The sequence below is a fragment of the Mytilus californianus genome, unplaced genomic scaffold, assembly GCF_021869535.1.
Source record: "Mytilus californianus isolate M0D057914Y unplaced genomic scaffold, xbMytCali1.0.p SCAF_1, whole genome shotgun sequence".
NCBI classification, from domain to species: domain Eukaryota; kingdom Metazoa; phylum Mollusca; class Bivalvia; order Mytilida; family Mytilidae; genus Mytilus; species Mytilus californianus.
The window spans coordinates 109,399,487-109,423,055 of record NW_026262581.1 but is presented as its reverse complement, the minus strand read 5'-3'; the positions used below and the strand labels follow the sequence as shown (position 1 = coordinate 109,423,055).

The window sequence follows — 23,569 nt, the reverse complement described above, 5'->3', positions numbered from 1 at the left end:
CTCTAATGAATTTGTGCCTTAGCAGGTCCATGTATCTGTATCTTTATATTTTCTGCCAATATAGCCTAGGCACACCTGCACTTCAGTATGATGGTGTTTTCAGTTTGGCAAGCCGCAATCCCGGTAAAGGTTTTTTTTCTACACCGAACAAATTTTATTTGTTAATTCTAGAACTGAATTTGCTTACACTTTTATCAATCAGTTTTTAAAATAAAATCTCTATACGCGTTTGCGTTTATGTTGTTTTCTCACTTTTGAAAGCATTTTATACACCGTTCAAGTTTATGTTTTTAATGAAATTGAAGGATACGGCGTTGCAAACAGCACTGTATGTAAAACCAGAGTGGGGTTACACTAAAGACCTGAAAGTGTATTATTCATTAGAGAAGACATTTATTTTCACGTACGTTTTTTTACGATGCAGACAAAAGTTTCCAATCTGTGTTTATTTTGTAGATGTATACTTGTTTATTATAGTTACACCAATTTAATTTTGAATCCATATTGAATCATAGAAAAATGAGTATGAACCGACCTCCAAACGATCCAGGATTCCATTTATAAGAGGAGTACCCAAATTGCATCGGCCAGCTGGCCATGCTTAAATTCACATCCTTAAGAATTGAATAACAGCTAGATGTTTTGTTCCATTTCTTCAAATATTTAGAACAATTTGACATTAGTCCATGCTTGCTATTCATTTAATAAGAAATGATGACTTATTGAGAACATCGCATGACGACGATTCCGTAGATTTACTTTTTCCAGTGAAAGCTTCATCTGTTGATATTAACTGTGAACGTTTTGTGTATATTTAAGTATATTCAGCTATGTTAAAAGACGTGTGTAATGTCAAATCATAAAAATACTAAGTGTTTATTCTTAAAGAAAACTTGTAATTTTCCAAAGCTGTTTTTGTTGATATGTGCAATTTGGGTACTGTCACCAAGGATTTGTATAGTGACAAATACCTTGCTGTCACGTTATATCTCTTCTCTACAGAGCTAAGTATTTAGTGACAATCTATTTTCGTATTGGATAATGTATCTGGTCTAAATAAAAAATAGTTTGCCACAAGTATTTAGTGACAATCTATTCTTGTATTAGATGATGTATCTGGTGTGATTTTTTTATTATTTTACCACTGAATGAATCACCAATCAAACTATATAAGTAGATTGAAGTTAAAAAAAATATCTGGAAAATTTACTGAATCCCAAGACAGAATGAATAATATAATCATAACTTTTTTGTTATGCCCCACTGCTAGTCGAAGGGGCATTAACTTTTACTGTTGTCATGATGTCCATCCATACATATGTCTGTCTGTACAGAAATTGGTTTCCATTTTCTTACTTTATTTGCACACAATTATTTTTTTCACAGAACACAGATCAATTTATTCGAATTTGAGTGGCTTCACTTTGACCGTTCGTGAGTTATGCTCCTTTATTAACGCAAAAATTGGTGAATCTTTCTTTTCTAGTCTCTACCAACAAATGTTATAAAACTTATTTCAATTTCCTGTGCTCTTTGGTAGCCGAAGAGACGAAGATAAAGTGAACAAAGGTATATATTAAAAATTTAACATATTTTACTGATCACCTCCTTAATATTGCTCATATGCCATCATGCAAACTTCAAAACCATCTTTGAAAAAGAGGAGCATGAACACACACATGATCAGAAAACACACAGCTCAATAACAAACTTAGGGAGCCTGAAATTAAAAGTAAACAAATGCAGACCAGTAAATAAATATTTATTCATAATTCTACTTGCAAATGCCTTCGATACTGAAACAAACCCAGGGCCAAGATGGCCATGCGATACTTGTAACAAAGCAGTTACCTGAAAACATAAAGCGGTATGTTGCGACAGCTGTGATACCTGGTTCCATATTAACTGTCAAGGTATACACTCAAATATTTACAAATTTATGGATGCAAGCAACATCTCGTGGGAGTGCTTACAATGTGGTATGCCAAATTTTTCAACATCATTATTTAACTCCACATACTCAATCGATACAGAAAATCAGTATTCTGATCTCAGTAAATGTTCAGACTTAAGCAGCCCAGGTGTACCAAATGCAACATCATCACCTATAGATTTACCGGTACATAAAAACAACAAGGGTTCACAACAGAAAAAGCAAAAATCCAAAGTAAGAAAACCAATAAGAGTAATCAACATAAATTTCCAATCACTTTGCAATAAAAAACCTGATCTATTAGAAATAATCAATTCATGTAAACCAGACATTATCATAGGTACAGAAACATGGCTAGACAAGTCAATACCATCAACTGACTTTTTTCCAAGCAACCTGTACAATGTATACAGAAATGATAGACCAACAAACAACAAAAACCAAAGCCATGGTGGTGTTTTAATAGCTATCACCAAAGAGTTTATTAGTTCTGAAATTGTAGAACTTAAAACAGATTGTGAGATAGTATGGGCAGAAATAAACATCTCTGGCACAAAAAAGATCTGTGTTGGTAGCTACTATAGACCCCCATCAGATAAAGGTACATCTTTGGAACAACTTAACATCTCCTTGAATAGACTAGATAATACAACAACCACAAATATATGGTTAGGAGGGGACTTTAATCTTGGACAAATAGACTGGTCAATACCAACATTCATCTTAGGCAAACCAGATGCTAAACAACATCAGCTTTTACTAGACATAATATCAAATCACCACTTGCACCAAGCCACAGACAAGCCAACACGTAAAGATAGAATATTAGATCTCATTCTAGTAAACAATCCAACTAGCATCAATAAACTTAACACACTACCACCGATTGGCTCAGCAGATCACGATATAGTCTATGTAGAAATGGACACCTGGCTTAAAAGAGTAAGAGAAACACCAAGAAAAATACTTAAATACAAAGAGGCAAACTGGAACATCATTAAAAATGACCTTACTACAACACTTAACACCATCAATAACTTGTATGACTTGAGTGATGCAGATACACTATGGAACACCTTCAAAAACGATCTTCTCAAATCAATAGAGTCAAATGTACCTCACAAAATGCTCACATACAAGCATAGACTACCTTGGATAAACAACAACCTAAGGAAACTCATTAACAAGAAAAATAAGTGTTATAAAAACAGAAATGAAAACCCTTCGAAATACAAGAAACTAAAACAAACAGTCCAAAAAGAGCAAAGGAAGGCATACTGGAACTACATAGAACAAATTATTTGTGATTTACCAATCAATGAACCGGACCAACATCAGTCCACAAACACAAAACCAAAAAAGCTATTTCAGTTCATCAAAAGCACTAGAAATGATAATACAGGAATTGCGCCTCTGAAAAAAGAAGGCATACTTGTAACAGACACTACTGAAAAAGCAGACATTCTTAATCAACAATTTCAGTATTTACTAACGAACCACCAACTAATATTCCTGATAAGGGTCCAAGCCCATACACAAAAATGCCAGAAATAAAAATCACAACACCAGGTGTCGAAAAATTGTTACATAAACTAAATCCACATAAAGCAAGTGGTCCAGATAATATCAGTGGACGGGTTTTAAAAGAACTAAAAGTACAAATTGCACCTATCCTTAACACCATATTTACCAAATCTCTGAAATCAGGAAAAACACCAAAAGACTGGAAACATGCAATTGTTGCGCCAGCATTTAAAAAGGGCGAACGATACAAGGCTGAAAACTATAGACCAATTTCACTCACTTGTATTTGTTGTAAATTGATGGAGCATATTGTGACAAGTAACATCATGAACTATTTGGAGGCAAATAACATACTCTACGATCTCCAACATGGTTTCCGAAAATCGAGATCATGTGAATCACAACTCATTCAATTTATACAAGAACTTCATAACAACAACAGCAAAAATATACAAACAGACCTCATTATTATGGATTTTGCCAAAGCCTTCGATAAAGTACCCCACAAACGTCTACTCTACAAACTAAAATTCTATGGCATTCAAGATAACACTCTAAAATGGATTCAGGCTTTCTTATCAGACCGTACACAAACAGTGGTTATAGATGGAATAACATCAAATACAGCACCAGTTACATCAGGCGTACCCCAAGGAACTGTCCTTGGGCCTATACTCTTTTTAATTTACATTAATGATTTTCCAGAATATCTTGAACACAGCAAATTACGACTCTTCGCTGATGATAGCATTATATACAGAGAAATTACATGTCAACAAGACTGCATAAAACTACAAACAGATCTTAATGCAGCAGCTAAATGGGAGGCTGATTGGCTCATGGCCTTCCATCCAGGAAAATGCACAATTTTAACCATCACACAGAAAAAGAAACCATTCAAACACGATTACATTCTGCATAACCATATTTTAGAACCAGTAACATCAGCAAAATATCTCGGCGTAACCTTACAGTCTAACTTAAATGGAACAATCACTACGACAACATCATATCAAATGCAAATAAATCTCTTGGCTTTCTGAGGAGAAACTTAAAAGTATCAAACACCAATATCAAATCTCGTGCATAACAATCCATAGTGAGACCAAAACTTGTTTATGCCTGTAGTTTATGGGATCCGCACACAGCAGAATATAAAAATAAGCTAGAAATGGTACAGAGGCGTGCGGCCCGTTATGTATGTAACAACTACCACAACACCAGTAGTGTTACATCCATGTTAAACGAACTACAATGGCCCTCACTAACTGAGCGTCGCCTCAAAACCAGACTAATCATGTTCTATAAAGTAATACATGGACTCATCGCAATTCCATCACTAGTCCTTATACCATCAGATACTAGAACAAGAAAATTACATACCCAAACATTTCGGCAAATATCCACCTCTTAAGACAGTTACAAATGGTCATTTTTTCCGCAAACAATCATCCAATGGAACATGTTACCACAAGTTGTAGTAGCATGTCAAACAATTGAAACCTATAGAGATCAGTTGACACCAACTGTTCTCCACAACATAAATTAATTCTATAAATACCAATGTACATATTTTTAATCACTTGTTATCTTTGTTTCATGTAAATATCACCAAGTATTCTACAAATTTAAAGATAAATTTTTGTTCTATATAATTTTAATCATATACTCCGCGCATGCAACAGTTCGTAATCTTCAATATAAATGAAGCTGTAACTGTATACCAGAAGAAGAAGAAGAAGGACCTGAAAAGCCCTGAATAGACCTGAGGATATACGACTCAAATTATTCAAATTGCAATAACTTCTTTATTTTCAATAGAATTTCTTCAAGTTAGAATTTTATGAAACGTAAAGATCCACATTTCATCAAAAATAAAATGTTTTAAATAAAAATCAAATTTTTGATGCCAAAACATGGACCTGAACGGAGAAATGAAAAGACCTGAACGGAAATGTTTTTTTTTAATATTATTAGTATATTGAATTTTTCGTTTCACAAAATCTGAAGTTGAAAGAAATCCATTGAAAATTTAAAAAGTTATTGAAGTTTGGATAAGTCCGACCATAGATTTTCAGGTCCGTTCAGGTCTTTTCATTTCTCCGTTCAGGTCCATGTTTTGGCATCAAAAACTTGTTTTTTATTTAAAACATTTTATTTTTGAAGAAATGTGGATCTTTACATTTAATAAAATTCTAACTTGAAGAAATTCCATTGAAAAATAAAGAAGTTATTGCAATTTGAATAATTTGAGTCGTATATCTTCAGGTCTATTCAGGTCTTTTCAGGTCCACTTTCAGGTCTTTAGTGTAACCCACCAGAGTGTATATCGTCTCTGGTAAAACCGAGTACATCGGAAAAACTTGTGTCGACTCGTTTAATATTTTCTAAAAATGATTTCATTACCCTCAATATCATACCAGCTGATTACTATGACCAATCTGAATGTCATGTGGATATTTCTGTTTTGTTTCTTCTTTCAATGCTGTCTGCGACTTGTTGACGTTACTACCTGAGTGGTGACGATATTTCTAAGTCACGGCTTATCAGTTTTAACACGAAAAGGATCAGACAGCAAAGCCCTTCTTTTACCTCTTCTCGTGTATTGTGTGACTGATTTGGAAATTTTTCCTTTTGAAAATCATGTTGGTGCCATTCTACACGCCATTTTCTTTGAATCAAAACAACACTTGTCATGATTTTTGATGTCCCCGAATTGAACATATTTTGTTATAACTACCAGCAGGTAACATCTATACTGTACAGTATAAAAGTATACTGTTGTTAGTGTTGCTAGCAGACTAATTTTACTAATAGATTCCCACTAATAGTGGCTAATATTGCAGGATCGGGTGACTTTGCGCTGACGTCACTGTTTAACAAGCTACATACACGACAAACTGGTTAAACTTTGACATGATTTCATACCCTGTATATCATGACTACCATGTCCGGGGCGACCACTGGTTGGCACCGCTAATCTGCATGTCTGTATGTAATGCGAACGACTTATTGTGAATAAATTAATAATTGAATATGCAAAGGAAGCGCTATAGTTTTAGCAACTAATTCGAAAACTAAGTGGAATTACAATTGATTCTATATTTGTATGTAAAAGTTTAATGCTTATTCTTTGGGAAATGGAATATTTGAAGATAACATGAGGTTAAAGTACGTTGAATTTATTTAATAGCGTTTGTGTAACGTAAAGTGGCGAATTTTCATCCACATCTTAAGCGAAAGTTCTGGTGCGGTTTGCCGTAGTAAGCTTGAAATTGTGTGGTAAATGCAGCAGGTAATATTTTAAAGTATTGTTACGTATTTTTGGCATAGGTTAGTCTCTTAGTACTTAGCATGTAATCAAAAATTGGAACACAATTATTTCCTTTTAGTAAATTTTTAAGTGTAAAATCGTTAATGTTTAGTTTTATTAGTTTTTCGAAAAGAATTTCCCTTTCTGATTTAAACAATTTACACCGCTTTAACATGTAGTGTTATACATCTTTAATCTGATTGCAGTTTGTGCAAAGATTAGAAATATGTATTCAAAGTTTATCAAGATGGCTATTAAGTCCAATATATCCCGTCCTCAGTTTATAAAGTATTCGTTCTTTGTCCCTTGATAATTTGGGAACAGAAAAAAATAACTTTATCGTTGATTTTAAATCTTTTTGCCATGAATTTTTTTTAGAAATTTTTGCAGACAGTTTTAATATCCTCTTTAAATAGAGGTATACATGTACAATCTAAACAGTTATCAAAATTTAGTGCCATATTAGCTTGTAAATCTGCACTTTCGTTGTCCATTAATCCGACATGACTCGGTATCCACTCAAATATAATGTCTGGACCACTTTTTTAAGAGAGGTCACAATTAAATGACCAGATATTCTGATGGCTTGTAGAACCAAAAAAGAATCTACAAATATGACCGTTGTGATATGTCTGAAACCTTCTAGCCTTAATAGACTTAAATGAATTGCCATTAATTCTGACATAAATATTGAAATATAATTTGGTAATTTAAAACCTTTTTTAATCTTTAATTCTGAAACAACTTATTCACAGCTTGTGTTATCCTGTAGGTCTTTAGAACCATCTGTAAATATTTGTAAACGCTCTGTATATTCTGTTTTAATTAGTACATCAGCCTCACTTTTAATCAAGTATGGCAAATCCTTTATACTTATTTTATCCTGAAGTTGTGTTTTAACTAATGATTTCTCGACATGCCATGGAGGACATGAACATTCTGAATATCTATAAATTAAATCTGTAGAAATCTCTCTGTTATTGAAAAAGTTTGTTTTTTTTTAACATTTTTTTTAATAATCAAAAATAAAAGTATCGTTTACAGCAGCTTTAGCAGGATGCGAGTTATCAAAACTAGCTATATTTAGAAAAGCTTTAGCTATCAAACTCTGTCTTCTTATTTCAGATGGTGGATCACCCATTTCAACTTGTAGAGCTTTTAAAGAAGCAGATCTCATTGAGCCGGTACATACATTGACATATATGTTATGCAAAAATTTTGAAAACTTTTTTGTAAAAACTTAATACATGAACCGGACTGCCATATAGCACCGTCATCTGCAAATTGTGAAAATTCATAAACAAGTTGATAAATCATTAACCATGGTATTTAATAAAGTGGGACTAATACAACTCCCTTGAGGGGTACCATTTTCAACAAAATGAGTTTCTGAAAAAGTATTATTTATCTTAACTTGAAGTGATCTTGCTGTTGGATAGTTATTAATATATGCTAATAAACTTTCTTTTAATACCATTATTAATCATTTTCTTTTAATTAGTAGCCCGTGTTTCCATAGCATATCAAAAGCCTTCTGAAAATCTATAAAAACACCAACAGTAATATTCTTCTTAGCAAAAGTTTTATGTATTTCATTATCAAGTCTAATACATTGTTGTAATGTATTTTTATTTTTTCGAAATCCACTTTGGTTTGGAATATAAATATTGTTCTTTTCTAAGAACCTACTCAATCGGCTATAAACCATCTTTTCCATAATTTTATTAAAATTGGATGTTAAAGCTGTAGGCCTATACCTATACGACAAAAGATCACTTGAATCTTTCCCTTGTTTTAAATATGGGATGACCACAGAATGTTTCCAGTCTGTAGGTATCTCCTGTAAAATCCATATTTTATTTAAAAATAAAATTAAAACATTTTAAGTTTTATTACTTAAATGTCTAAACATACTATAACTTGTTTTATGGTGGGCTATCGTTTGTATCTGAAATAGCACGAGGTTCGACTGTATATATCTTTATATATGATCCAGGCTTCTTATTACAATCATGACCGACAGATTTGTCTTTTTTTAATTAATGTTGAGTTTCTGTCTAATTAACGTTTAACCCATGTTGCTCTTTACAATTGATAATGATTTGAACTGAAGATATATATATTTGTGTGTTGTGTATATCTCTTGTTACAGTGTATGCTGTCAGAGTGTAAAATAAAATCTTCAATCTTCAAGTTACTTCCGCGAAAAAGTGTCGACGAAAATTCAATATCAAAATTACTTATATCATAGAATAATCACCTTTAATTAAGCTGGAATCTGTAATTCGGATTTCCTAAAAAAATGCGACGAAAATTGCGGAGAAGCAGCAAATAACACACGACCTCCCCCAATCGATGCGAGCACGCTTCAACGCTACCGCAGAGGCGGTTAGGGCGGACTGGGTAATACCGAAGCGGGGTATAATTAAACAATAGAAAAGGAACTTTTTATCAAGAAGGTAAAAACAAATTGTTAAATTGGCATATATTTGGATTGTTTTGGGAGCGATCATTTAAATTTGAGAGGGTTTTTTTTTTTCATTTATTAAATGTTTTTTGAACCACGCAAGCATCAAATTGTTTGTTTTCTTTTTTTTTTACTTTATGTGCAACTAAAAGTATTAAACTACGAGATCGAGATTTGATGAATCTTTACGTGTGTCCTTGTAATAAAGGGTGACATAGCTGGAGGGTCACTCATAATTTATTTGGCTCTTCTAGTCTTAATTAAAGTGTTTTCATCATTTTGTTAACTATAGGAAACCAAAAGACGACAGAGGGAGATTGTAACAGTCCGGCACAGAAATAACTAAATTATTTTATTCAATATCTCTTTTATAAAATTAGTACTAGTATTTTATTCAGAACTGTAATCATCTATGATCCATAGATTTTTTTCACTATCAATAGTCTCTAAAGATGCTGCCTTTTGACTCATGTAGATATATGATACAATTGCGTGAGTACATGTATACTATTTCTAAATTGTTTACATGTTTACACCATGACTAAATCAAACTTATCACAGTCCCAATTCCAGATAAGCGTGAATGAATTCAGCATACAATGAAAAAAACTGCCCCTAGTAAATTCCTAATTAGCAAACATAAACAAGATGATCGCTCACCTTATAAAATATGTTATTTGTACATTTTTTTACTTATTTAAAATCATCAGTTATGCTTGCTTATTTGTAGTCTATATCTTATCTAGGGGCATATTTGTAAGTATTTATTGATGATCAATTTTACTGTTTACAGTTTATACCTATCGATTAATTTTTTTAGACAAAAAAACCCTCTGTATTTAATGGCAATAAACCATATAACAAGTGTGACAATTTGGCCGTGTTGACTTTCTTGTAAATTTTATTTTGATTATCTCTTTTCCTATTTAAAATTTTAACTCCAAAAGTTTTTACAAAAGTGCAAAAAATTGATAAAATTCATCATTCAGGGAAAATTACATTTATAAGGGTTAAGTTAACAATGATTACTAATCAGCAGATCTGACGGTGCTGAACATTTTCGCTTTGTTTTACTGTTTATCTCTATGTATGAAAGTTAGTTAAAAACTTTAAGGCAATAAATCCTCTCACGGGTTAACTGACGATTTTTTTTTTATTCCATGTTGACTTACTTGTAGATGTTATTTTGCTGAACGTTTTTGCTATATGTGTTGCTCTCTATACATCTTTGGTTCTGCAAAAAAAAAAAAATTAAATGGGTAAAAAATGGTCATGGAGGTGCAAATTTACTCTTTAAAGGAGTGAGTTGACACAATTTCGGCTATGTTGATTTATTTGTAGATCTTATTTTTCTGAACTAAACACTCATTTTGCTTTTTACAATTTCACTCTATCTATTATAGTTTCTACACACACAATAAACACAAAAAATAGTTATTTGTAGTCTTTAAGGGTAATAACTCCTATAAGGGGTCAATTGACCATTCGTCCATGTTGACTTACTTAATTGTATTTTGTTGAACATTTTAACTATCAAAAGATTATCTCTATCAAATATAGTTACCTAAAAAAAAAGGTGCAACAAAGGTGAAAATCACCGTTTAAAGGCAATTTAGATCTTGGTTTAAACAATATTTTATTCGATAAGTCAAATCATGCTATATAATATAATACAGTATAAACAATGGGATCCAGAAACAAGCAACATTGCTTATTTTAATCTTTCTCCAAAAGAATATTGACATAATGAATAACATCTTCTTAATGAGGTAATATGACGATTATCTTCCAAGTTGACTTATTCACACTATGTAAACGGTGTCCTCTATTCAATGTGCCTACGCGTTCTCGGTGTAAATGACTTCCATATTGCGACACCACATGACAACCAGACATTCATTTTTGTATGTGTTTTTGTTTTCTATATTGATTCTTCACTTTGTAATAACATGATATACATCAGAATGAATGTTGCATACATAAATTGCATATTTCCATAAAAATAACAATAAATTTTAAAAGTATTTGGGTGAATTCAAGATATTTTACAATTTAATTAGAAATATTGTTTCAATTGCACATTTGATGAGATACCTACGGAAGCCATAAAAGGGAACATAAATAATAAAATTAATCTGTGATCTCGGATTAATAATCCGTTATCTCGGTTTCTGAATCCGAGATCACGGATTAATTTTATGTTTTATATGACTTTTATGGCTTCCATTGTTACCAAGGTAATCTCACCAAGTTTGGTAAGTTACAAGTTTAAATAAAATCATTAACACTTTTGTATCTCCCACACCTTGATTTCACATACTACACCAAATCCATTCGAAAATAATAGTCTTTGCACTTTGGTACGCCAATTTATTCGTCCATATTCATCCATTTTAAACATAATACAATAACATAATTTCGGTAGTCTGCTACCATCGAAATACAATATTTAATAGGTTCCCCCACATTATTAACATATATAAAGTTCATGTCTGCCACATTCGCCTCTTTTTATGAGATTATTCGTCTTATGACCCATTCCTAGTAACTATTTACAAAATTATTTTTAAAAGTTTCAATGGTTTCACTATATCTATATCCCTTGATTCAGTACCATATTAAAGTATTGAAGCAACCATGGAGCCAATATTTGTTCCAGTAAAATAATATTACAGAATATTTCTTCCACTCGGAACTTATATTATGAAGGAACTTCTATTGCATGATGACAAAACAACGAAATACTATTCCATAATTGCAAAAACTAATTCAACAAACCTTTCTTGGTGTATTTTCGCTGTTAATATGACCAAACATCCCGAATTTGGCATTTTGTTAGTCTCGTTGCACCAGAGTTATCGTTCTTACTGCGAACAATAACGTCTGGTAGCAATTGTTGAGATATATGTTATATTCATGAGCCTCGACTACGATCTGTAGGTTTTTTTCCTAATACGCGATTGGATGGCATTTACATGTTGAATAATAAACTCCTCCCATACTTCAATAACAACAACATGGTCGAAGAGCACATGTATCGTGCTGTTTTATTTTAAAGACGAGAGTTTTATCTTTTATTTAGATGCATTTAGTATTGATTTGTTTTAAAAGGGAGATGAACAAAATATTTTCAATGAATGTGTAAAACTCCTGTTTTTAGATATAAAAGAATCTTAAACAAGGATTTAAAAAATATTTCTATATAAATCTTGGTTAAAAAATAATATATTTTGTTTTTTGGTATAAAAAAAAAGCATTATAAATCTCGAATCCATTCTCCACCTTATCAAAAATTAAGATGAATGATCGAACTATTTATTAATAGCAAGTTTTGATTTCAGCTTATTGACACCCCTCTCGGATTTTTTTTGTGGGAAAAAATGGGCTGATTATACTAGGGAATCGATAGAGCAGACTGCAGCGGGCACCTCTTAGGCAGTCAGTGAAAATTTCTAGATACGCCATTGCCACTTCATGTAAAATTACGTACACGCTTTGTTTATTTTATCAACAAAATTGGGTTTTCGTGGGGTGGGGTGGTACACGAATCTTTTATCAGGATCAATACAATAGCGAATATTGTGTTTTAATAGCATGACAACAACTGAACTGAGTGCTTTTACTTCCCCCTTTTCTATTTTTCTTTTTTTTTAGTTTGGGAAGTTGATTGATTTGTTGCTCGAAAAATAGTTTATTCATATTCTAGAAGACTGCAAGCTGTATACCAAGCAGCTATATATATTAACAGATTGATCACTATTGGTATCAAACATATATTAAATGTTTTACATTTGATTTATTTATTTTGTTTCTTTCAAATTTCTAGATTTGTATAATTTGAACGCTGAACCAAGGATTTGTAAAGTTACTATACAAATCCTTGGTTAAACCTCATAGATTTAATCATACCTTTATTTAATTTTCAGTTCTGCTCTTATCCTGACACGGTAGAAATTGGACATAACTGCTCAAATTAAACATGATGCTTTTTGTATATAATCAAGTGAAAATAATCCGACCGGGGAGGTGGGTTGCATTTGAAAATGCATATTTTTCACATTAACATATATATTATAAAGATTTAATATAACTCCTCAATATTGTAAATCTTTAATACTAACATTCAGTTGAACGGCAAACGCCTGAATCTGACAGATAGAGGTCAATTTGTCGACAAAAAAAGTACCCGTATGTAAAATGTTTACGCCCACAAACAGCGACACCTATAATTTTTTCTACGGCGTCTTTGAGAACGATGTTCCGTTCTGTAGTAAATTAAAACATTAAATTAACTAAAACATAGAAAAGTAAGTGTATAAAACTAATTAAAAGATATATTTGCACATGACTGGTTATGCATGATACGCTGGCAATGTGCGCAATGTCCTTAAATCCAAGATTCAAAATTAGTTTGTTTCCTATGTCAAAATGGCGGATTCCAATGTTTACATTTTTCCATCGATTTGAGAGCTGACACAAATTCGTATCCAATCATTAATTTTCATATTATGTACTGTGTAGGGTAGCTTATCCAATGGGATTTACTGTTATAAAGTGGCTATACGTTACCATCCATCGTTACAAAAGTGCCATGTGTTTTGTGTGTATAGCTCAGGAATGATGTGTATTCAATATTTACGGTAAATAATCAATGTTATGTTCATTATATTCCATGCATACACAAGTCATAACAGCAAATGCAATTTTTATAGAACCTATTAGGTAAACAGACATGTTTAACTGTCTGCTTTAGCAAAAATTCGTGTAAATAAACCCGATGGGTCGTTTTGAATATTCAAGCACAGCAGACAAACACGTGGTAGATTATTGATGTTTGTTTACCTAAATTGCACGCTGTTGTTACTTAATACTTAGAAATAACCACTATCGTGTTATTATTGTTTAACAGCAGATAAAATTAATTTTACAATTGCATTTAACTACTTTCAAGAGTTATATAATACACCTTGCCTAAGAAATAGGACTAGCTAGGTCCAGGGACCTCCTTTACTAGGTCCTTAAAAAAAGAGGCTGTAATAATGTACATGATGTAAATTACCATATTTACATTCCAGCATTTTTTTGCATTTGATATATTTCATGTACATGTACATGTATGTACATAGAGAACAATAGAGTAAATGAACATATATGGGTTAAATTCCCACCCTAGGTATAAATTTTAATACTCATTAGAGGTTGGAGCAAATAGGGCAGATTGCAATTGACCATAATGTAGTGTCTAAAAATGCTGATTGATGTGGCCAAGTCCTCAACATCCTTTTTTCTAAGTATACAGCAGCTCCTTTAAGGATTAGTAAGGGAACACTTTACATATAGTCCAGTGGCTAAGTCCTGTCTTTTTTGTCTCTATTATTTCCTTATTTATATTATTATATTTCTTATATTCTCTTGTACATGTAGTAAGCTAAAAAGCTATCATTACTCTTTTTCCTCATCTGCCTGATAACAATGAAATGTATTCATTGTTGATGTCTGTAAAGTGACTTATAATTTAACTGCTAACAGACATTTGGACTTTGGTGGATAGTTTCTATACTGTTATCTCATTGGCAATCATACCACATCTCTTTATTTTAGTACAGGTTAAGTATTTAAAGTAAGTGACTAACAAACATTAAATCATTTGAAAGAAAAATTCTGCAATGATTTCAGTTTACATATATCAACAATAAAATTTGGTTGTATAAATTGTGTCATTATGTTTATAATGACCACTGTAATTGTGAACTGCCATGACTGTCTTGTACAAAATATATTTGAATAAGTTCCCTAATGAATAGTATATAGATGTTTAAAAAAACAAATGTATGTACTAGTTCCAGATCTATCAATTCAAAAATAATTGATGTTTTTTTTAATTAATTGAATAATAACAACTTATTGCAATAATCATGATAATCATGATATTAAAATACAAACTAGCATTCTTATATGTGATACATATATAACTTAATGCAGCTTATTCTGAAATTGTAAGGTATGTCATAAAAAAGAGATTTTTTGTAAAAGTTACCAAAATTGTCTGTATTTCAACCACATTTAGGCCTAGGAACCTTAAATTTTTAAGTGTAGAGGTTGACAAGCTAAGTCATGACTGTAAATTCAGATATTATCATGAGGTTTTTATTAAAGTAAATAATGCAATTAAATTGATTATCTCAAAAAAAAGAACTCTCATTCTGATTTGATACTATGAGATTTTTTCTGATATCAGAAAAATAAATATCTCATTGTTGTTTATTCTTCAAAAAATTTCTGAACATACTGTACATGTATTTAAGTCAGCTTTGTTTTTGTCTGAGACTACTATAACATGGGAAGTGACCAATCTCTATGTTAATTGTTATAGCAGTCTCAGGTTTTTGTTTTGTAGTTCAATTGACTATGCATTTTAGAGCAGTTAAATATGAATTTGGATTAAATTTGAAGTTGATTCAGTATATTTTATGACATAATAACACTCTTTTATTTAAACAAAGCATTTTCAGACTTTATTTACAGACCAGCTTAGCTAATCATTCATTATTCAATCAATAATTTAATTAAAGGACTCAACAGTTGTTTGTAGGACTTATGAATTCAAATATAAGGAAAAAAATCAAAACTTGAAGTAATACATGTAATAGGAATTATGAGAACTGCATGATATCAGATTGCAATACAGCTTTTTGTTCAGTTTTCTTTGTGTTGATTATAATGTTTTAAATCCCTTTCTGGCTTTTTGGATGTTCAGATTTTTTCTCTTGATTAAGAGCGAGCAACGGAACTTGTACATCTTATATAGTTTCTTATCTCTGGGGTGGATCAAGCCAATTTTCAAAGAGGAGGGGGGCATGTATTGTCTACATTTTCTTTTTTTCCATATTGTATTTTAATGTAATGCAAAGTTAAATTCTATTGTAACACAAGTTCTGCTGACAAATGGCTGATAAACCCCTCTTGTATGTAATTATTTGGCATGAAATGAAATATGTTTTTTCTGTATATGGAAATTAGGAATAATCCATCCTCTCTTTATAAAAGACCTGGATCTGCTTAAAAGTTCTTGCTTTTCTCAGAATTTTCCATTGTTACATCAGGAATAAAGGCTACCAATAATCATGCTTGACGATCATTGAGGTCACACATAAAGAACCCATCTCTTTGCAAATCATAGAAGAAAAACAAAGATACAATGTAGTTGGTAACATAAATGTATTTAAAAATATCAAGAGAAACATTCCCATACAGAATCTCTGTCAATAAGTTATTTTTCCACTCTTAACAGTGAAATCTTAAATATGTAAATTGATCGGCAAGCCTCGCATCTTGAAAAATAAAAAGTTTGTAGGAAAGAACTATTGTTTCACAATTGATGCTGTGTTAGAATTTATAATATCACTCTTTTTTCCCCATATGATCAGCATAAAAAGTGACAAGTTCTTCAGTCTAAATAACTTTGTTAAATCTCATTTCTGATGGAACATTTTCAGTGCACCAGATGAACAACTTTCTATGTTAGATACTTATTTAAATATAAAAATTCAAGTCTAATTTTAGAGTGAAATTTTACTATATTTAAACAAACTGTTCAAAACAACCAACATGTACAAACACTGAGTTTATTTTCATATCCTTTCTAAGAATATTGATACAAAGAAAGTAAAACAAAGACTTGTATCATTCCATCTACCAAAAGGGTGTTTGAGAATATACAAATAAGTCCAAGTTTCAGAGAAAAGTCAGTTATCTATAATTTTCTTCTTTGGAAGTTTTCAAAAACCTGTTTAAGGGTACTTGAAAAAATGCCATATTCAAACATTCCATGACTATTTTAATGTTATAAGAGTAGAGGAACATTAAATATTGAATGGTTATTCAAGAAAGTGTCGAAATATAACTACAATCATTAATTTTACTCGAATTTACTGTTGTGAACTTGCAGTTTCCTACGACGCGTGTACGGAGTTATCTCCCGTTGATCTCCGCTTCGCCACGAATAAGCTGACACAATTGCGTATCCGGGGAATTTATGATCTATAATGAATATATAAGATCCAGAAAATGGTTTTACTTCATATTTTATACCCCTCCATACGTTACCAAACCCATTTAAGAAATGATTTGGGATTTTCCGTAGACCTACGCAAATTTTCCAAAAAAAAATTTCAACTTCCATCGTTGTTTTAGAATACTTTTATAACACCTTTCATAAATAAGTATACATAATAATGAAGCTTATTCACTCAAGATTTGGACCCTACAAGTTTTATTTATGTACGAGTTACAATTAGACGATACGAGGTAAAAAACCAAGAGGTGTACACGTTCACAAGAAAACGGTAAACTCTGACCTTTTATCACGTGACCAATGTCTTGAACTTAGACGCCATTAAATCGTTTGCCGTTCAACTGATTGTCTCGCTGTTTTACACGGCTAATAGTTTCATGCGATGGTAAAGACCCCTGTCTATTTCTTTGGAAAGAACGAGGGGGCTTTCCCATCGCAAGAAACATGCCTTTGTTGCTTCTTGTTGACGGTGTCACTGGTTTTGAAACGAAAAAAGCGCTGTCCATTTGTTTTTATATGTGTGTAGTTATTTTGCAAAAAAAAAAAAAAAAAACATAGAGAAAAAGTAACTGAAATTTGTCAATGATGACCACGGAGACAGAGTAGGGAATTCATAAACAAGACACATTGGTGGTCTTTGGCTGTTTTATGCTCTTTGGTCGGGTTGTTGTCTCTTTGACACATTCCCCATTTCTATTCTCAATTTTATCAAAATAAATCTGTATGACTGCTGTGGATAGTAAACTTGAAATTGATAGTAAATAGCAAATACAAGTTATTTGTAGTATATTCATGACACAGAAAAACGGGAAAATTTTGATATTTTTAGGGAAAAAATTTACGGGTATTGGAAAAAGGGCGGGGCTAAAAAATTGTCCTGTCCCCAATTACCTATGAAATGACGTGGGTTAAAGCAATTGTAGTCCACCATACGGCCTCAATGAACTATCGGAGCAAAACCATTTCCGTATAGTCATCTAAACCATGCCGGACATAACCAAATGTATAACTTGAAATTCAAAAGGAAAGCCCAACGGCATAATGAATGACAAAATAATAAACGAGAAAAAAATTACAGGCAGCAACCTTCAACTACTGAATTACATGTTCCTAGCTTTCATTAGCTAGTGGCGTACATAATCGTGCTGTGGATTGCAAGACACACATATATAAGAGCTTATCTAAAAGTGCTGAAGCATCACAAAGTAAGAATAAAATGTAGAAATCAGTTGGAAATTGCTGAACTCGTTAAGATCGACACGATACATAAAAATTCTGCAAGTCATATCATCATTGATAAGTCTAAAGATTAAATTAGTGAAAATTGTTACTGTAACAATTAAGAAAACCACACCAGTGTCATTTATCAGCCATTTTTATAGATGAAGATCAATGAATGGAAGTATGGGGCACTGAGACTGGTCAGAATGTTAATATGTATATGGTGACACTCTTAATACAGTTGCAGATCCAGACCTCTTTTTTTGGACCGATCAATGCATTTTAATGGGTACATATGGAACCCACCTATTTAAAATGGCTGGATCCGCCCCTCTAATGTGTACCTATAGATGGTTGTTCTATTTGATGCTGCACAGCCATACATTAGACTGTTAATGACGTCTTTACACTTAATCCATTGGATGTTGGATGTGTGCTTATTGATCCTCGTCTTAGATACAGATTTTTTTACAAGTTGTTATTGGCTTTGAACTAGCTGTCAGTAACTGCCAGTACTATTATATCTGTACTTGGTTTCTTTTTTGTTGTAGGGATGTATAAATACAATATGAGTTCAGCCCTAATCAACTGATTTTCATTGTTTGTTCATATATTGTACTGTTAAACCGCTGTCTCAGGTTAGAAGGAGGGTTGGGCGCTGACCAACATGTTTAAGCCCGCCACATTCTGAATGTGCCTGTCCCAAGTCAAGAGCCTGTAATTCAGTGGCTGTATATCATATTTGTATTTCGTTAATTGTGTTTTTTTTTACATAAATCAGGCTATTAGTTTTCTCTCTGGAATTGTTTTACATTTCTCATTTTGTGGCCTTTAATAACTCATTATGCAATATAGGTTTTGCTCATTGTTAAAGGCCATATGGTCACATATAGTTGTTAACTTCCATGTCATTTGCTCTCTAGTGGAAAGTTGTCTCATTGGCAATTATAAGCACATCTTATTATCTTTATATTACTAACTTATTGATGTTTAAAGAATGCAAGTCCAGACTGTATTGTATGTAAATGTTCACTGCAAAAATGAAAAGACTGAACAATGGAAAGATATATTTGTAAAAGAGGGACAAAAGATACCAGAGGGACAGTCAAACTCAGATTGAAAACAAACTGACAACGTCATGGCCAAAAATAAAAAGACAAACAGACAAATAATAGTACAGATGACACAACATAGAAAACTAAAGACTAAGCAACACGAACCCCACCAAAAACTGGGGGTGATCTCAAGTGCTCCGGAAGGGTAAGCAGATGTAAAGTTTGCTTCAAACAATATCTTCCATACATCAATTTTAAGCAAATCTGCCCAAGTTTCTTTACATTCTAGGACTGTTTGACTTGTTTTTTTATGCATAAACCCAAGAATGTAATCTTTATCATGTTTATATAAAAATTGCAAAAAAATCAGTCCCTATCAGAAAAATACAGCAACATTAAATAAAATATTTTGCACTGAATACTTTCTTTTGATTGTAGAAAAATTCTGTTAAAGATTTGAAAAAAAAATTAAGAAAGTTTCACCAAGTTATTGATGTCTAAAACAAGCTGAAATGTGTTGCCTGCTTGAATGATTTACATTATTAGCCTTAAAGATAAAAGTTTATTACAAGTTAAATATTACTAATGATCCATGACAATGAGGTCAAGGTCAGATAAACCAAGCTAGACAGACTAGTACACCTTACAATCATACCATAAACCAAATAGACATTTATAGACATTTTGTTTATAGTATCTTCGAAGAGGATCCAACATTTGAAACATTACACTGACTTATCATCCATGAACATGAGTTCAAGGGCAGATAAAACATGCCAGTCAGACATGTAAACTTTACAATCAATCCAAATGATAGCATCTTTGGTGTTCATTATATTTCATTAGGTAAATGTTGTCACTTTTTAAACAAATTGAAAACTCAACACAGTTTTAATCATTTTATAGTTCATTATAACTTGTTTGTTTTGCACCATTGAAAATATTTACAGCTTTTTCTTGTTCAATGAAGTAACTGTCATCGCTATATGAATTTCATCAATGCATCCAAATTTGATTTAGTCATCATCCACAGCAAATTGCAAAGATCATTCATAGTGCTGAATCTCCTCTCTACTCCTGCTATTGATGGTAGAATTAGCAAGCAATAGTAGTGTAATGTAATCTAAAGGGCTGGAGTTATAGCTCTGCAGAAAATTGTAAATATCAGTATCATATATATACTTCATGAATGGTTCTCTGCATCTTATTTTCCCTAAAAAGATATGACACAAGATCAGATTTATTAATTAGAGACACACATTATGTATTTGAAGAATTACTGCATGCTTTTACTCTTTTAATTGCTTGGAATTTGACTATATGGAGCATTAGGTTTAGACTGTTAAAACTGTATATTGATATGTTCCTTTGGTTATTTTTGTAGTTGAGTTGCTGTCTCATAGGACCCCACATCTCTTCAAACAGTGTTAGCTCCATTTAATGATCTTCAAAAAGATTCATATGAAAGCTAAAATCAAAAAGGTTATTGTGTATAAATTAAGTGCTTTACTTCTTCCAATTAAAGAGAGGTGTATCAAAATGCATTGAACAAAGTTAAAACATTATATTCTTCATAAAATATGTCTAAATAAAAAAGTTAAAGACTTAAATTATATTAAATGTTTTTATGGAAACTTAAGACAGGACCATATGTATATACATTAATTTCTTAAAGCCTTACAATTTCAGCTTTTAAAATCTTAGGGCATGGAAAGTCTCCTGTCCTTTGACAAATGAAATTATTCTCCTTCAGTTGTTCTTTGACAAATGAAATTATTCTCCTTTAGTTGTCCTTTGACAAATGAAACTATTCTCCTTTAGTTGTCCATCATGTCCATAGAACTGTGGTAACTTTTTGCAACTCCATCATGTTAAAAAGAAGTGCTAGAAAAATACAAGTAATGGAATTATCAAGTTATAAAATGTAGAATTTTGAGTCACAATTTATCATTATAAATGGTTAATTTTAATAAGTATACAATGAATAAGGTCTCTGTTCTAATTTGCATGGTGGCAAAATAATGAATAATAGCCCACAGCAATAATATTGATGGTAATTATAAACAAATGAAATTATATTCACTCATTGTCAAACATGGTTGTGGTTGGAACAAAAAAAAAAAAAAAAATTACATAATTACTACGGTAATATTTCTTTAATCGATAAGTTCATCATAAATATTTTGCAACTCTCTATGATCTAGAATACCAAAATATCACTAACCAGTGAGTTGTGGAATGCATGCTTGTAGAGTTCTCGAAATCTTTTTTTCCCTTGTGGTCCTACAAGAAAACCTGCTGGTCCTCACTATAATTTCTGTTGCAAAATATTAACCAAAGTTGTGACGGTCCTTTAAAAAGTTTGGTGGTCAAATCTTTGGACCACCAGTTTTTCGAGAATTCTGTGCTTGGTTACATTACATTTGATTATAAATGATTAAATCAAATGTAAATGAAATGAACTACATGTTGTTATTGAAATTCTATTGGTTATTTCAAAGTCATTTAATCAAGTATAGATTCACCATATCATTAAATTTATCAAAAAAAAGCAACATGCAGTAATTATACCGCTGTTCAAAAAATCTTCATATTCAGCACTCATCAAGTATAATGTCCACTTTGCTACATTCCATTGTTTGTTTTAATTTCTCTTCAAGATGTGCAAAATTGATCTGGAATAAATATTAAATCTTTAAATGACAAAATTGTAACTTTAAAGTAAAGGGAGTGTCAACAACAAACAGACATATCTACAAAAAGTAATGCATGTACTTGAGTTATATAAGGACGTATAACTAACAATATACGTCCTTGAGTTATATAATGCAGTTTTTTTTATTTCTCTAAAGGTAGTTTTAATAAATGAAGTATTTGAAAGTATATTTACAAATGCTCATTACTTCAGATACATGTATATTGACCTAGATTTAAAAATTTAACACATGCATAATTATATAATTTTAAACATGTTTGTACATAAATAATAACACAGTTGCTTGAATTTTAGTGATAAAAATATGATTTTTTAAAAAATATTTATACCACTATTTTTTAAAATTTTCTTCATATTTTTATCACTAAAATTCAAGCAACTGTAATAATAATAATAATCATATTAATATATACATTTAAAAATAATAATAGTGTTTTTTGGAGTTATAGAAGCTACCAGTTTGTCCTGCAGCATGTGTTTTTAGTTGTAATTTCTGTCCTGCTTTTTTAATTTTCACTCTATTAGGTCCTGATTTTTTTATGGTATTCTGACTATTTTAACATAAATAATTTGTCATCCTGCCTTATTTTGCAAATTGTCTCATCCTTCTATTTTTTTACTCAGTCATAACTCCTGTCCTGCCTTTTTTTAACAATTTCATCCTAGCCCCCCCTCCCCCCGCTAGTTGCAAAACTTTGTGCACAAGTAACGCATATAACGTTATTTTCCGTGCAGAAATCGGAGTGTGTGTTGTATAGATATAAGATATATATAACAGTCTGTAGCTCTTGATGTTACTTCCAACCGGCACCAGGCATGATGCTTTCTACTTCCTCCGTTTGTTTTTGTCTAGTGTTACCGCAAGGGAACCTCAAGTCATGAAAGTTTCCGAAAAAATCCAGCTCGCGTGTTTGCATATTTGGACACGCCTTCGCATCACAATCATTCGAACCGATTGGATCCAGACTCTACATATATGCATATGGGCGTCTGGATAATCGAGACTAGCATTTTGTATATTCTTAATTGTTGATCCTTACCAGTTGAACGGCAAACGATTTAATGGCGTCTAAGTTCAAGACATTGGTCACGTGATAAAAGGTCAGAGTTTACCGTTTTCTTGTGAACGTGTACACCTCTTGGTTTTTTACCTCGTATCGTCTAATTGTAACTCGTACATAAATAAAACTTGTAGGGTCCAAATCTTGAGTGAATAAGCTTCATTATTATGTATACTTATTTATGAAAGGTGTTATAAAAGTATTC

The 23,569-nt window shown here is 31.8% G+C and overlaps 1 long non-coding RNA gene across 2 annotated transcripts; it reads right to left on the bottom strand.

Annotated features, from left to right (window-relative positions):
- Window positions 1-20,376: 20,376 nt before the first annotated feature.
- Window positions 20,377-23,290, bottom strand: LOC127730234 (uncharacterized). Of its 2 annotated transcripts, none has more exons than XR_007995003.1 (4): window positions 23,080-23,290; window positions 22,159-22,262; window positions 21,269-21,471; window positions 20,377-20,800 (listed from the first exon to the last, which is right to left on the bottom strand). It is a non-coding gene; the product is annotated as an uncharacterized LOC127730234 (long non-coding RNA). The 2 variants fall into 2 exon arrangements; XR_007995002.1 differs by having other exon boundaries at window positions 23,102-23,290.
- Window positions 23,291-23,569: the final 279 nt, after the last annotated feature.